Here is a 17260-nt window from a genome sequence, read left to right as displayed (position 1 = left end):
AGGAAGGTGGGCTGAAATTAAGCCAGAGCTAAACACTGGAGACAGGTTCTACCAGAAATCAAAAGAAAAATTACAAGAGTGAAATTCTTTTCCTGTTTTGGCAACTTGGTGTCTCATAGATCCCTCCTGCTTCAGAAGGATTGAAAGGAAAGTAATACAACAGCAGACTGAAAATTCCTCCTTGGTTTCTGCAGACTTTGATCGATCTCAGATGATATTTAACTGTCCTGTACCAATTTTGTACACATTGATCACCAAAACCCACAAACAAGAATGCACAAAAAAATATGGAATTTTAATACAATGTAATTTTCTAGAGAAATCCTCTATCTGCAAATAGGTATTCTAGATAACCTGATGAGACTGCACATTCAAACTCCTGGTCAGCTGAGATCACCAGATGCACAAAACATCAAAGAAGAGCTGCATAACGCAGCCATAGACTACATATCTGCAGTAAGTCAAATCCTTCACAAAACACCAGAGCTCCTGCTCAAGAGACAGCCGGTATGTGACAGGGGCACAGCAGGCCTGCCACTTCTCCAGAACACTGCCTTTCCTGCCCACGCTGCTCCCACGAGAGCAGGGAAGCCGCAGCCTAACCCCCAGTGAGGCCTCCTGCAGTACAAACTGACCAGCTGCGATCCAAAAGCAGCCCGGTGGGCATCACTGCCACTGTAAGAAGCCAGTGGTGCTGATGGCAGACTTTTCACACCGCAAAACGTGGGTGAAGCTGTCCCCGGCACCTGAGCCAGCAACTTCTATTTCTTTCTAACAGTACAAAACGTAACTGTGCTTCATTATTAAGTTTACTACGGGAAAATCCAGTTCGGCTGTGCCATCGGAGGAGGGCCTGCTGCGAGATTCCCAAAGTGCTGGGGAGGAGAAGGAGCCCAAGACTGAAAAAAGACACATGGCTGCGTGTGCGTGGGCCTGAGGGTGTTTGGGGTGATGGAGGGATGTGTGTTTCTATGTGTGTGGGGGGTGTCTGTGTGCATGTGTGGGGATGTGTGTGGGCTGTCTGTGAATGCCCGTGGGGTGTGTATGACGGGGTGTACGCGGGACAGGTATGGGGCTGTGAAGGGGAAGGGGTTGGGGATGTGTGCGGAGGGGCTCCGGGCGTGCAGAGGGGATGTCGGGGAGGGGACGGACACCCACGACCCGGCCCGCGCCCCGCGCTCACCTGCCGGCGGCAGCGCTCCGCCGCTCCCCTCAGCCCCGGCCGCGCCCGCCGGCCGCCGCCATCGCCCCGCCCGTTCCGGCCGCCGCCCCGGGGCGGGGCTGCCGGGGCCGTCGCCGGCCATGTTGTGTGCGGGCCGGGCCCGGCGCTGCCCCGAGGGACGGGAACGCGCTGCGGCCCCGGCGGGACAGCCGCGAACCCCGCACCTCAGCATTGTCCCCGCTGTTTGGCACGGTTTAGGCTCACGCCTCTGCGGCCTGGGCCTGCCCCATCGCCGGGGAACAAGGCCCTGACAAACATCACTCCATGAGTACCTGGGGGTTGGTGAAAGGCCGTGGCGTGACAAAACCTTCCTGGATGTTACCAGAATGTAAAACCCCCAGAGACAGTCAAGTGCCAAAGCTCAAGTCCGTGTTTGAGCCCATCAGGTGTTGGCCCATAGGTGCTTTTGTACAGAAAAGGGTCAAAAAAAGCAGGCAATTTTTCCTGCAAAAATCTCATCACAGAACTCCAGACTGGTTTGGGTTGGAAAGGGACCTTAAAGCCCATCTCATTCCAATCCTCTGCCATGGGCAGGGACACCTGCCACTATCCCAGGTTGCTCAGAGCCCATCCAACCTGGCCTTGGACACTGCCAGGGATGGGGCGGCCACAGCTTCTCTGGGAAACTGTGCTGATGACAACAACGTGATCAACAACTCTTAATTCACAATGAGAAGCTGAGTGAGAAAAATAGTACATAAGAATTTATGGGTTTAGTTCCTGTGCAGAGAAGCCTGATTTATGCATACAAAAATCCTTCCAAAAAGAAATTATTAAGACACCTGCCATATATTAAGGTCCCTGATATTGTGTGATAGGCTTGATACAGAACGATAAGATACTACATAGTGGACTCCAGAGATCTGAAGAGTCTCTGAGTGAGACTGTGTAAAACAAATTACACCTAATAATTATTTTGTTTCTCTATGACAAATTACTTATTAAAAAATTGATACATTAAGACAGTATCTGAAATAAGCAGTTTGCAGTATGTTGGAGTACAGCAAATTCCTAAGAGCCTTAATTCCCCAAATAATCTGAGTACAAGCAATATGCATTAGTATTTGCCAGGTGATGCTACGGTAATAGGCTCTTTCAAGGATCCAACAACAAGGAAAGAGTTAATTTAATAATTCATATACTGGAGCTATTAAATATTCCCTAGTTTAGCTATGAAAGCAGCTGCAAAATGCAGTGTCACGTGTGTGACCACGTGCAGTGGAAATTTCCTAGCACAACAATACCTCTGGCAGCAGAAGAGAGCAGCCTTCACAGCCTTCTTTCGATCGAGGAAGGTATGTCTGCTGTGGCAGCTGACTGCAAGCCAAGTGAGCCTGAATCTTCATACTTGTCAATCCTTTTTTGTTCCTGCATCCATCATACCTCAGAGGAAAGCTGAAAGGAAGTTCCCTTTTTAAATTACTTAATATTTCGTTAAGGACAGAAACGGTTTGGTTTTTTGGGGGGTTCTGTTTGTTTGTTTGTTTGTTTTAAATGTAAAAGTCTTTTAGCTTAATTCAGCAGTTCTTAATTGATGTTACAGTTCCAAAGTATAAAAAGATGTTTTGCTGTCTCTCTGAAATCTACATTGACAGTATTACATCACAGCTAATAATAGATGCTGCAGTTTTCAATTTTAAGACATCTCCATTTTTTAACATTATTGTTAAAAAAGGGAAGTGGGGTATAATTTGAGAGCAGCTCAGTGATGCTTACTATTATTGTATCAGGAAATGCAGTGGCAGCCCTGATGTGCTATCTTTGTGACAGATATGACTCCTATGATGACATTTGGGTATTTTATTTTAAGCTTGAGGCAACTCACAAGGTTACCTGTATGTGCAAAATTCAGCCTGGTTTCAGGAGAAGAGCTATTATTGTTTTGAAGCGGCAAATACAAGAATTGAAATGTCTGAACTGGTGAACAGAAGAAAGTCATGCCAAGCAGTGGTAGTACAAAGGTTAATTTACCTTTTATTATATTGCACCTTCGAGGCAATTTTCTTCCAGCATGTACAGATGTAAACACAGCCAGTCCTGGGCATGAGCTGGAAGATAAGTTTTGTCATGTTCATTTTACAGATGAGTAAACCTCTTGTGCGGAGCTTAAAGGTTAGACAAGGGGGGGTTGTACTGCACAGTGCTGAAAGAAGTGGTTTGCATAAGGAACACACACAGGCAAACACTTTTATACATTTAAAAACTTAGCCATGAAAGTCTTAAGGACATGCCAGCTCCAGGTGGAGCGCTGTGTCTACGCTGCTGTTCTGCTTCTCCTGGTGTTTACCTTCACTCAGAGAGATGAAATCATACTAGAAATAGAGGGCAAAGTCCTCTCTCAAACACTACCTGCTGAAGTCTCCTGTTTGACATGACAATAAAGCGTGGAGCAATAGGGGGGGGGTTGGTTCTTAAGAGCTCTTTTGCAGTACACTGTGCTCTCTAGTGATGGGTGATACTGACTGAATCACAACACTGCTATCACCAGCACACAAGAAAAACACCGAAAGTCCCATGACCTCACCAGCAGATCTCTTTCTTTAACCTCTCAGTAACTCTGCACTGGCTGTGCTGCCAGAGCTTCTCTTCTCTGCTCCACACCCTTTTTCCTCAGGTACCCTTGAGAGTTGGGGATGCAGGTGTATCTTAGTTGCTACGCTGAACTAAGAGGAAAGTCTGCTCCTCCCTGTTTAAAAGTGACCACCACCATCACATTTCCAAACCAAAGCCCAGCGCGGGCTCCAGCACCCTCAGCGTGTTGAAAAAAAAACCCACATGGGCCCACTGAGAGACAAGGGCAGCCATTTAGAACAGGGCTGCTTCTGCAAGAGGGGGTGCGCAGGGCCTGCTCACACCACTTGGCATCTCCATCGGTGGAAGCGGAACGCTCACGCACGCCCTGGCGGCCAGGGTGCCGCGGTGACCGGGGTGCCGCGGTGGCCACGCAGGGCTCCATCCCACCGCGGCCGCGGCCCCATCCGAGGGCTGCTCCACGCCCGGGGCCATGCCGCCCCTCCGGCTCCCCCCGCGGCGCTTCCCGCGGCGCCAGCGGCGGGCGGGCGGAGGTGGCGGCGGTGGCGGTGTCCCCGGCGGGGCGGGGCGGCGCGGCCGGGCCGGGGCGGGGCGCGGGCGGACAAAAGGGGCAGTCGGGCAGGATCGCCGCCGTGAGGGGCCGGCGCGGGGGGCGCGGGGAGCCCCCTCTGCTGACGCTGCCGTGTGCCCGCGACGCGGCGGGGACTCCGGGCCGAGGTGAGCGGCGGGGTCCCGGCGGGACGCGGGCGGCGCCTTTCCGCGGTGGGAGCGGGGGGAACCCGGCCGGGCTCTGCGGGCAGACCCAGGCTGCACTCCCGGGGCCGTGCCGAGGGCTGCTGGCGGTGCCGGGACCCGCCGCCTCACCTGCGCGCCCGGCCCCGCGGCGTGTCCCGGGACCTTTCACGGGCTGCACGTCCGCCGGCGCTGCCGCCGAAGCATCTTCGGCTTCGGGAGGCGGGATCGATGTCCTGTAACAAACGCGGCGGGCGGGGTGGACGCCGTGCCCGCGGGCGCGGGAGCGTCCGGCCTCGGCTGCTCAGCCCCGGCAGGGACCTGTGCCCCTCCGAGGGATGCTGCGAGCGCCCGTGCGCTTTGTACTCAACTACGGTGTTCTAAGCAAATGAGGAGCGGAGTGCGTGTACTTTCACTCCTAGCAAAGCAGGAAATAAGCCCTCAAAATAGGTCCTAGATATGTAAGAAAATATAAAAGAGTTAAACATATTAAAAAGTCTCTGAATAACTCGTTTGCTATATCTGTGTACGCTTAAAGCGATGCTGTTGATAACAGGAATGATCTGCAACAGCAGAGGTAGATAGAGAAATCTGTACAGCAGCATATACTCTGTAATGTTTAAGTCATTTCACTAGGAATGATTTCATCAGCGTGGTGAGTTCTGTGATTAAACAGATTTCAAGGTGTTTAAGGGGAAAGTATTAGCCTGAGATTGCTTCTCAGGGCCATAGCAGAAAGACAGACACATGTGTAACAGGAAGACAGAGTAGACTCCATTGTCATTTTCTGTCACAGGTACATGGACCAGGTTATTTTCAATTAAAGCATTGTGGGCACAATAAGTTGTTTTTTTTTTTTTTTTCATTTGATGCATGTCAGCTGAATGAGAGTTAGCATTGGGTATAATGAAGAAGAAAATCAATGTTTATGCAAGGTTTTTTATATCTTTTGATGTAAAAATGTCACCTCTGTAGAGACACAATCTCTGTGAATGAAGAAATTTAACAAAATTGCCTACTTTTCCTGTTTCATAGGTGTCTGTGGTAGTTCTTTTTAATGATTTCAATAGGCCATTGACCATAAGACTATTTAGAGCAGACTAAAAAAATTGAATGTACTCAGCTTCTGCAGGGTAACAGCCTGCTGGGCAAAGTAAAAGCTTATGGGAGTAGAATAGGAACTGTGAGCCTGACCCAGTACAGGAAATCTAAGTAAAACTGCAAACAAGATGGCATTTTAATTCTCTGTACTGATGTTCAGAACAAGGACAGCATCAATACTGAGGTAAATTTGAGTTCTTTGACTCACCATCACACTGTTCTTGCATATCAACACTTTCTCTCACCTTCCCAATGTGTTTGCAGTAACTGAGATTCCAGAGGCACCTGTAGAAGATGCCACCAAAGGTCATAGAAGCTGATGAGTTTTCTGACCACAAGTCCAGTAAAGTGTCCCTAAATGGGACAGGCTGGAGGTGCAGGCTGACAGTGTGGGTTCTGTGCTGCGCAGCACTAGGGGGACCAGGTGAGGGAAAACACAGCTTATAGCTCTCCCAAATGTGCCAGCCTTTTAACATTATGAATTATCAGGTTTAAATTAAAAATATTATTTGGTCCATTGAAGCTCAGCATCTGCCTCAGTATTTTTATAGGTTATGACCTTGGTGACCAGCATCCTTGAATTTTACATTTAATATCAAGGCATGAATCCATAATCTGTCTGGTGAGGATACCAGCAGGTTCACTGCAGGTACTTTACCCTCCAAGTGGATGGGGTGATTGAATGAGGTCTCTTAAGTACATCAGATTTTATTTTTTAATTTGATTGAACACATCTTAAAATTAAGAATTCAGATTTTACTGTGTAACTGTATTAATAATTAGGAGCTTTGCACAAACTTTTTTGAACACCAATAACAATTTTTCTGTCTGCATCGTTTATTTTAGGAGCTTTCTCTCCTAAAAATATAAAAATCTAAGACACAAAATTTTGGAATAAATGTGAACAAAAAACCATTTTTCCTTTCATAGATTATTGAACCATATATATTGTCATACTTACCTCCAACAACTTGGCTATGCAATTCAATAATCAATTTTAAGCATGTTCTTATTTATTATGTAAGAATCTTGACCTTTTGGCGCGACAGAGAAGTACAAAGGGCAGAAGATGTTTTGAAAAGGAAATGTAAATGTTAGAGCCCAATCTGACTCAATCTAAACCTTAACTCCTTATATACAAGTACAGCAAATGTGATATGCTTGAGATAGGTGGTGCTGTCACAAAAAACACCCCAAACAAACCCAGAACAGAGCCTGGCAGAATGTGTGTGTGGTTTTGGATTTTTTTAATACAAATAGTTTCACTGTGGTATCAATATATTCTTCTCTTCTATGTTCTTAGTTCTTCCCGTGAAACCTCTTGGGAACTGAATGTGTTCATTTTGATAAAAGCAGACACCCCTTGTTTGCTTTTCAGTTTATAAGCCATTGAAGTAAGTTTGTGAGCACTGAAGGAATCAGTAGACCCTTTAAAGAAAATGATACTTTACAGGCTTATCAAGTGATGGCTTTTTAATGCAGACGTAACTGTGCTATCTACTTTTTAAGGTGGAAATCTCTTGTTCTCAAAGCCACAGTCTTTGTCACAGTAAGGGCTGGTGCTCTCTGAGTGCTCTAACAAACAGGGAAATGCTGATGATACATAAAACTTGAGATTCTTGAAGTCTTGACTCAGAGCCCCTTAAACATTTTCAGTAGGGACTGAAGTACAACGTATCTGTATGTGCTCTTTGCTGTGAAAGGTTTCCTCCATTTACAGTCTGCTGTATGCATTTCTTTTGCTACCGAGGTCACAGAGCTTGCTTAAGGAACACAATTTTTAAGTTTAAATATAATCAAATGCTTAATTCCTGTTCCGTTTTGAGGTGAGAAAACCTCTATTACATTCCCAGTGGAGACTTATTATCATACTAACTTACTGAGCATAAAAACAGAAATGAAGTAAAATGTAAGAAGTACAGTATGTATTTTTTGGATTTACGAAGTGTGCCTTAATAGCTGTTTGAGGCAATATTAAGAAGTGTTTTGTGTAAACAGTCTCCAAGGTCATTCATGTTAAGCTGACTGAGAACATGGTAGGAGACAAAGAATTAATTTATCTTTGCTCCTTGACTTGATACTGATTTAAGAGTTCATATAGCACCCTGGGTTAACTAACCTGCACAAAATGAGTAATGATAACTTAACCTCTCATCTTTCGAACAGAAACTCAGGTTGCTGATGGTTACCCTGCAACATTTTGCCATGAGTTGTGGTGGTTCCAAAGGCAGGTGTCCCTGTGAGGGAAGGGGCAGAGATCTCCTGGTGCCCACAGGCTGTGCGCTGCCCATGGCTTGCAGCATCTGACCTGCAAGGGAAGAAGGCCAGAAGTCATGGGCAACTGCTGCTCATTGACAGAGGTCATAGGAGAGCCTAAAGAGAACCAAACATAAAAAATGCCCAAGATTTTAAAATGCATATTCCTGCCAAATATTCCTGTTTCTCTGAAACCTTAACTAGCTCTTAATCTTCGGTCACTATGTCAAAGACTTGTCCTTGTTTAATAGCACAGAGATTTGTGCTTGCAGCAGTGAGGATGATGTCATGTTTTGAAAGAGGTGGCTATGGATTGAAGATATATATGCAAACAACCAAGCCTCTATTTGTTTTTCATTTAAATTGAGTTTGCATGGGCAGCTGGTAGAATCTGAAGCAGTTTGAGATAGGGTTTGATACTGTGGGGGAAAGGATGAGGGTCCTGTCTGTCAATCCGTATTTATGTAGGCAGACACTGGGAATTTTGAGCCTGAATACTGGAACTAGATTATCAATAGTGGTTTTCTGTTTTCATAACCAGTTTTAAAACATAGTATATAATATATTGTTATTACTTATAGCTTTATGGTGTCACATCTGCATAAAATATGTAAGAGTGTAAGACATAAAGTCCACATAAACTGCATTGATAAGTTGTAAAATGCATAAGGATAATATATAAACTAGAACTAATACATTCGGTGCATTATACTACAGAATCATTCTGCCTGTCTTAAAATCTGTTAACACAGCAAATCTAATTGAATTGACTACAAGTAAATTTCAAATCCTTTTGTTTTCCCCAACTCACCTGCTGGCTTGCCTGGTTTAGCAAGGTTCCTTTTTCAAGAAGATTTTCTGTTCTCTTTTGCTAGATTAAAAAACACCCTCACAAATAAAACCAACCTGACTACGCAAAGTAAAGACATCATCAGCACAGTCTTTCTACTGATGATTATTCAGTCTCGTGTTCATAAATTGCCATAATTTCCATCATATAATTAGGCATTTGGAAAGCTGTTTTTTAAAATGTGGATCTAGGCCTCTTTTCATCAGAACATGAAGTATGTATTTGACTCGAAATACATTATTTATTCTGCTGAAGGCATTTCACCATTGAAACTAAGCTTTAAGCATCCTCAGTCAAAGCTTTACAGGGAAGTCTGAGCTTTTTTGATCTGGTTGCTTGTTTGGAAATGATCTCTGTTGCTGGCATGAGGTCATGCCAACACATCCTCAGAGGTGTTGTGAGGTGGTCACTTACTGTCTGAATCACAAGCAATTACTCACAAACACATACAACCCTTTGGTTTCTGTAAACCAAAATCAGTTTGCTTTTTCTTCCTGTATAAATGAGAGAAAGAAGGGAAGGGGAAGGGTGAGATGGGTGCTGGAAGATTAACACATCCCTGTGGAGGACCACAGGGGCCTCTGGAATGTCATCCTCTTGACTAGGTCTACACAGATCCAGACCTGAGGAACAGAACAGGTCCATATTAATGTAGCTTTTGGGTGCATTTCTACACTACACCAATACACCCAGATTATTAAAGCGATGACAGAAATCAGTAAATGACCTCAAGACAAGTAATTCTCAAGAAGACAATTGCTAAGCTTTGCTCTGAAACTAAATGAGACCCATCCTGAACACCTTCAAGACAGTGACCCTCCCAGACTACCTTTGCCTCAGTACTGCCCATCCTGTAAAATACATTTGAACACTCTTCCTTGCTGGATGGGCCTTCCATTGAGACAGCTTGGTGGGCAAAGGCAACACATGAGGCTGCAGCAGAGCTGTGGAGAGCATGACCCAACAACTCTTTTTTAGCCTGTGGGAGGAAGGTATTATCATGGTAACAGGTGTGAGGTAGCATATGTTGCACTTTGGGCTTTTGTTGTGGTATTGTATGGTTTGTTTACATGTCTGAGTTCTGTACTGCGTTGACTTATTATAGGTCTTTTTCAGGACACAGTTTTCATCTCACACAAATATAGACATTTCCGTTGTATGGCCCTGTGAATGTGAAACTAGCATCGAGTCTAGAAATGAAGAAAAAAACAAAAAGAAAAAGAAAATACCTTTTTTTTAGTATTTTTTCCCTCACTATGTCATTGTGAAATCTAAAAATAGTAATACATGTGCAGGAGACAGCTGACCTTTTGTGCTTGGGCTTCTTACATTTTATCCACTATAGCACTTGTTTTACTAGATAACTTTGAACAACTTTCTGAACTGTGAAGAAACACAATTAATACATTTCCATTGGTACCCACAGGCTACAGGAGTACACCACTACATCTCTAGATGTTTTCTTTGTACGTGTGAGCCAAACAGTTGGGTTGTTAAACCTCCAAAAGTCCAGCACTGCGTGCTTTGACTGTTTCTCTATGCAGCCTACTGAGGTTAACTGCATCCAGAGAACTGATATTTTAAATGTCCAAGGGAGTACTTCAGCATCCCTGGGATCCTCCAAACCCTGCTCTGCCATTCCCAGTTTCCCATTCATGGATCTAAAGGACGCCTTGGAGCTCCTGCCTGAGCTCTGGTGGAGTTCTCAAACCAGGAGCTGCCCTGGGTCACCCAGTCCATACTTCAGTAGTGTCACATTGGACCTTGCACCAAAAAGGGACAGGGATGCACTTGTGGGAACGTGATCAGCCCTTGGCCTCTACATCCAGTCATCCAGTAACCCACTGGTCTAGATGTTGCCCTGGGAAATGGAAGATCTGTTCAAGTATCTGCTCCAGTGAATATGGATTGATTTAATGTGATACAGCTTCACTCCGGTGTGTGTATGGAGCCTTGGCACCTGATTCAGAGCTACAGAGTCCTTGGGGTGACTGGGTATCTGGAAATCAGGTATGGTGCTGGAATGCACAAAGTTCCTCTATGGACATCGTCCTTTAATTTTCCTGATTTTTTTTTTTTTTTTGGATGGAAGAGAGATACACACAGCAGTAGATAAAGGAAGTGTTTAAAACGGGATAGGGCATCTCTTGAAGCAAATACAGCACCTAAAACAACTATCTCTTTAAAAAAAATGATCTGAATTAAAAGAGCCTTTTAGCTCACCTGTAAAATAGATTCAAATAGGTGCTCCCTCGCAAGAAAGGATGTGTTATCTCTCCTTAGAAAGAGGTTTGGGTCACACAACTCCCCTCAAAGCCAGTGCAATAAAATTCAGAAGACCTGATCCCAGCTTCTCTTTGTCACTGCTGAACTACACAGCTTTTCAGAACTCTGGATATTTTTAAAAATCCTAGATTTTAAACATCTTTGTAACTAAAGCAGAAATGCTACAAATATAAGGACAAAATTGAGAAGATGAAACTACAAACTGTAGAACACAGAATATCTGCCAGCTGTCACTAGTCTGTAACATGCTTTTCTCCAGCCATACTAAACACCACTAAGAGGACCCTATGCTTCTCTAAACCAAGTATATTTTCATTTATTTAGTATCATATTTTTGTGAGTTTGCTTATGCAGTAATGTATACACATTACTTATGAATAATTTTGCTTTGTGGAAAATGTAAACTTCATTTAAATGTTGAAAGAAGATCACAAAGGCCCTCACTTCCTCCCAAGTGTAAAATCTAAAGTTTTTACAAAACTGCAACAATGTAGCAAACCAAATTCATACCAAGCAGCATTATGACATTACCTTTTGCTTGGTTTAGTTTAATTTCTGAGAATATTTTATTTGAGTTTTATTCATTTGACCTGCTGAGAGTGTGTTTAAAATGAGAAAGAAATCCAGCCAGCAGAACTCCCCTTTGTTTGCTGTCCGGCATCACTCCATCAACAAAAGGGATCAGAATGATGGGGCCAGAAAGCAAAGAAACCATAAAAAAGCTGCCCAAACCCAGTGCCAGATAAAACCAGAGCATCTCCAGAAGGTTGTAACTAAGTTCCTCATCAGGCAAAGCCTTCCACTGCAGCAAATATCCAAGGACATGTGTAGTTTGGAATAATCCCCATCCACAGCTCTGATGTTGTTTCCCTTGATTGACCAAATAAAACAATCCTAATGACTACAAAAACATCAGCTCTGCTCTCCAAACACTGCTCTCTGTGTTACACAAATGTTTGCAGTATTAGACAAAAGCCACATGTGCTGAAACCTGTTAAATTTTGCTGTTGATTTTGTGGTACTGGTTGTGAATAACTTACCCATTGTAGAAGCAGGCAGCTCCACTGATTTTACTGGTTCCTACTGCCTGCTCCTCCATATGGAAAGCTATTAATGGGTTTAAACCTTTCTTACATTCTATTTCTGTGGTCATTTGCTTGTAATTTCCATGGTGGTAGCCTCCAGTGAAGAAGTGTAAACTTGGACCTGAATTAGAGTTAGGAAAACCTGTTCAAGTTTGTTCTAGGTACTTTTCTGCCTGGGGATCTCCATGGGTTAGAGCGATTTAATGCCAGGCAGGTTGTTGCAAACAGTGCAGGAAATCATCTCATACTAAGTGAAACTACTGAGAAACTATACTTGTCTACACTAGTTATATTTATTGAGATTTTCCAGTTTCTGGGTTTCTGTTTTGAGCCAATTTAAGGTAGCAGCCATCTAAATGCTGCATGTTAGAATTGCTGGACATCTGCTGGGTCACTGAAACTTTCCTTTGACTACTCTTAAAATAGTTACCTTAGAAACACTCGTGTTATGACTGGAGAAGTAGAAAGAGTAACTCTAAGAGCACTTTAAACAATTTCCATCTAAACTGAAAAGACTTTGCATAACATGAAGCCCTGAGGTTGTCTTTCTTGACTTGTTGCAGAGTAAGATGTCTCATATCAGAAGAGCCCCCAGCCATTTTGTCCTCTCCAGCTACCCCAATGGAGCACCAGAAGAGGAAACCTTCAGTAACCTCCAAACAATTTCAGACACCACAGAGCAAATGGAGTTTGATATCAGGTATCACACTACATTAATACTCCTCCTGTCCCCCCCAAGTACAAAGTGCCAGACTTTCCAGAAAACTGCTAAGCCAAGTAATCATAGTGCATAAAACTGGAAATGGAATAGATGCAAGTGTAGATAACCTGTAGTCCTTAACAGTGACTGTGTAAGATTATGCTGCATTAAATGTCTGTAAGTTTTTATCTTGCACAGTGGGACAGATATGGCTCTTTATTAGAGACCCACCTGTTACAGCAAGCAGCTGAAGAAGCCATTTTTACATAATTCTCCAGGCGCCACTTCCAACAAACTGCTAGTGCTGCCTTGGGTTTTCCTTAATCCCATACATACTTTTTTCCAGTATGAGTCAGGGGTTGCCTTTCTCCCCCATCTGTGAAAATTCCTTTCCTGTGGTTTTTCTGGTGTTTTTTTTTTTGTTGGTGGACTGACCAAACCAAGCCCAAGGGGTTTTTTTTTCAGTAGACTCTAGAATTAAGCTCTTAAGCCTAATTACTATTCAGCAGTTCTCATAAACAGATCTCAGCAGAAATGCAAATTAAAATAAAAATGTATATTCATATTATTTGTCTACCAGAACAAAAACACGTGTCTACGAAAGGCTAAATCTAATTGGAAATTTTCATCAGGAAAGCATAACCAGTTTTTAGCATCAACATGTGCCACAGATGTTGTTCAAGTTTCTGTATATCCCAGGACCTCCCTAAAAGCCTTTAGAGTTTGGTCAGTTTGTACCTGGGCACCCCCCAGTAGCTGGAGAACCACACTGCACAGTGGAATTATTGGAGTAAATATGCTGGATTACAAAGCAAACATATTTGTAGGATGAAATATTTTGAAAGGTCTGAAGTGAAGGCAGTTTCTATATTTTCACTTCAGGAGGAAGGGAGTAGGACAATCAGAAACCCCAAACCAGAATCTCCTTGCCTTGTATAAAAAATTAAGCACCTAAAAATTCAACGTGTTTTTTCAAAAGTGCCAAATATGCAGCTTCTTATGAAAAGATCAAAATACTTCATGTAGGGGCATACAAAAACTTCATCAATAAACCCATAAATAACAGGAAACAAACGTCCTGTAACATTTCCCTTTTACATGCCCAGTTTAGCCCAACTGCTGGGGGAATAACAGTACCTGAGACTTGCAGAGTGCTTTGAAAGAATTGCTGTTGCAGGGTTCTTCTCTAACGTGCACATCCTGACTGCCTTGCAGCTCAGCTACTCAGATTGGCCATCAGCTGGCCCTGATCGGGGATGAATTTAACAGGAGGTACCACAGGACATTAGAAGGAACACTGCTTCACCTGGCACGAGTGTAAGTTACCTTATTGACAGATCCTTTTAAAAGTCATGTTAAACAAACAGGAATGTTTCTGTACACAAAACAAAAAACTTTATTGCTACTACTGCTGCCTCATACAGAACACAGAAAAGCAGAGCAGCTTGTTTTACTAGACAAAGCTTTGTAATAATGTAAAGCGTAAATTGTTTCCACTGACTACAGCCATTTCAAATTAAAAGACTTAAATAGTATCTTGCTATTTCAAATTCCTCAGAGGCACAGTAACTTTAGACCCAATTTTAAGCACAACTGAGTGATGAGAGACCTGCAGCCCAGTGTGGTATTAACATGTTACTGCATGTGCAATAATTTACCCATGCACATACAAGAAAACATGGCTGGACTAGTTTGAACTGCCTTTTATTTGCTGTGAGCTGAAGGGTTGTCCTGCCTAGTTATTAACTGACATGCAGCAGTGTCCTAACATGAGATACTCAGCTGTGTCTGAAGCCCCAGGAACTCTACCTTATTTTCCCCGTCCTTCTGGGAGGGGATGGTCACTGCAGACCTACCAGAATGTAATTCAATTACAGCTGTGTAACATAACATATAAATATATCTGCATATAACATATATATACACCTTCAACCTCAGCAAAGCTGGATTCACACTCCAGAGAGAGCCTGTGGTATTGCTGTATCAATCTTGTATTGCTGTCCTGATTCTTCAGACATAAACATCTCCCAGTGAGTTATGCTCTTCTAAGTTTGAAACAACCACAAAGATTGTCACTCAATCACTTAATTCTGAGACTAAATTGTCTTTAGATTTCAAAGGTCGACTTCCTAAATATTTAGATAAATATACATGTACAGATAGACTTTAGGAAGGAATATACTAAAGTTTTTGTTTGAGTTTTGTTTTGGTTGGTTGGTTTTTGTTTCCTAAACATTGGTATTTTATTTGCCACTTTTTAGAATAAATTTTCTATCCTCATGTTTTCTTTGTTTTGTTTAAATCATCAGGGTTGCTGTCAGTGTTTTTCAGACGTGGAACGTTATTAAGAGTGTTATAAGAAGCTTTGGAGATGTTGTGAGCAGTAACTGGACAAAGCGGATCACTGGCTATGGAGGCTGGGTATGCTCTCTCCCTTTTCTCCCACCTTTTTGTTGGCAGGTAGGCAACAGAACACCCGACTCCCTTGTAATGTCAGTGAGTGAAGCATATAATGTGGCTTCAAGCTGGGGTCTATCCCTTAGTTTGCTGGTGATCTCTCTCAGTGCCCTGTTTTTTTTTCTCTTTGGGCTGAAATTTCTCATTTAAAGACAGAGGATGCTGCTCAGATCCCACACAGCTCACAGGGTTCTGTTCAGAGGGGAGGCACCTGCCACTATCAAATGCTGGAAGGATCTCCCTGGGGAAATGAGCAGAGCTGCTGCCAGTAGTACTTACCCAGAGAAGAGAGGAGAATGCTTTGGTGGCTGGAGGCCCCAGTAAAACTGACCTCCCTCTGCGTTTCTGCAGCAGAACTGCACCGTGCTCTCTGACCTCCCACATGGGCACTCTTTTAGTTTCCTTGCACCTTCTTTTTGCTGCTTGTTATTTCTAATTACCATCCCCTTTCTTCCCACAGACTTGCAGGCTTCCTGTCAGGTGCATCTGCCAGAAACTGGTGCCTGCAGCCTTGCTTGTTGCTGCCTGTTGGTGGGCCATGAATTATGGACTGTAGAATTAACACACAGAATTACAACAGGAGGTCATTGCTGGACACTGACCAACATCACTAACACCCCAGTGGTGGCAGCTGGTTTGTTTTTCAAATTTACACTGATAAAAATCTCTTTAATATTTAAAAGCTAGGCTAGTGCTGGGTCACTGCTGTTTCATATCTTTTTTAAAGAAAAAAAACTTTTAAAATAGAAGGTTGTTGCTGGATAACTGCCTGACTTGCTAGTTTTGAAATGTGACTCCAGGTGATTAGAGAGTTTGTCTTTTTTGTGTTTATTTTAATGCAATATAAACTGTCTATTTCCTATAAATGAGTTTGTTAAAGAGATTCTGGATGTGAGGAACACCCTTGAAGGCATGCTGGCCATCCTTTAAATTTTAACACTGTAAAGGCAATAGTAAAGATTAAAACCATGATACTTTTTTAAAATTAAATTGTTGCTTCAAACCTTTTGCTGTGCTGTCTGCTTTATTTTCCACAACTCTGCTATCACACGTTAATGGCAGTATCTTCTGCCCCTTTTCAAAGTAAAACTAGGAGCTGCCTAGAAGAAAACCCCAAGAATTCGATGCATTCTGAGAAGGGATTTTCTCAGAGGACGCAGGGCGTTTTGCAAGGCATGTGCATGGGGGGAACAGAACCCTGAGAACATGAGCACAACTTACAGGATGGAGATGGTCACGGTGTCACCCTCGTGGACTCCACAGGTGGCCATTAGGGCACAGCCGAGCTTTTCCTCTCTCAACATCTCCCATTTGTGCCTGGTTATTCTCTCTATATCTGAAAGCATTTTGTCTTCTCTTTGCTGTTGAAGCTGGTTTTCAGTATTCAGCTATAGACTCTCTCAGTGAGAGAAAACGAAAGTGCATCTCTGTGGTTTGGGTATTCCCCTCAGCACAGGGGATGCCTGCTTCTTGCCCAGACAAGCAACTCCTACCCTTACTGTATTTTTAAAACAGGAAAGGACAATATTCAATGGATTTGTGATCTAAACACTCATCAGAGAAGTTGGACTTCCAAGTTTGAGTCTCTGCTTTAAAAGAGACAAGGAATTCAACCCCCTCTTTAGTGAAGACAAATGCCAAATCAAGCCAAATTTAAGCATGTTGAGGAACGTGCTTCCTCTCTTTAATGAATGGTGCCTTAATCCCATTATGATCCTAAGTGCCCATGTCAAAAATGCTTCTGGGAAAAAGGAAAAATGAAGCTCCATTAGACTATTTCATTTGACTGTTTGAAATATCTTTGAATGACTTGAGATGCAGAACAAAAGGAAAGCAGGGAAAGAAGGAATATAAAGGGTGATGGTTCTAGCACACTCCAGAAACTCAAGCAGCACCGGCAAAAATTCCAGTGTCACATTTTTCCAAAATGCTCTCAAGCTAATGTGCCATTCAGCAGCAGGTAGGCATGTTTTTTCTAGAAAAGCACACTTAACACAGCTGGAACTGGAGTCACACACAAGCCAGAAGTTAGCCCGCAT

The 17260-nt window shown here is 43.3% G+C and overlaps 1 protein-coding gene across 1 annotated transcript in view; it reads left to right on the top strand.

Moving 5' to 3' along the window:
- The window catches only part of TSPO (translocator protein), a 357420-nt gene that overhangs the window by 326097 nt on the left and 14063 nt on the right, over positions 1 to 17260 (top strand). The gene's annotated exons all lie outside the window — the stretch shown is intronic.

Source organism: Sylvia atricapilla, chromosome 5, assembly GCF_009819655.1.
Source record: "Sylvia atricapilla isolate bSylAtr1 chromosome 5, bSylAtr1.pri, whole genome shotgun sequence".
Classification (NCBI taxonomy): Eukaryota; Metazoa; Chordata; class Aves; order Passeriformes; family Sylviidae; genus Sylvia; species Sylvia atricapilla.
Note: the sequence above shows the minus strand (reverse complement) of the source record. Positions and strands in the feature narration are given on the sequence as shown.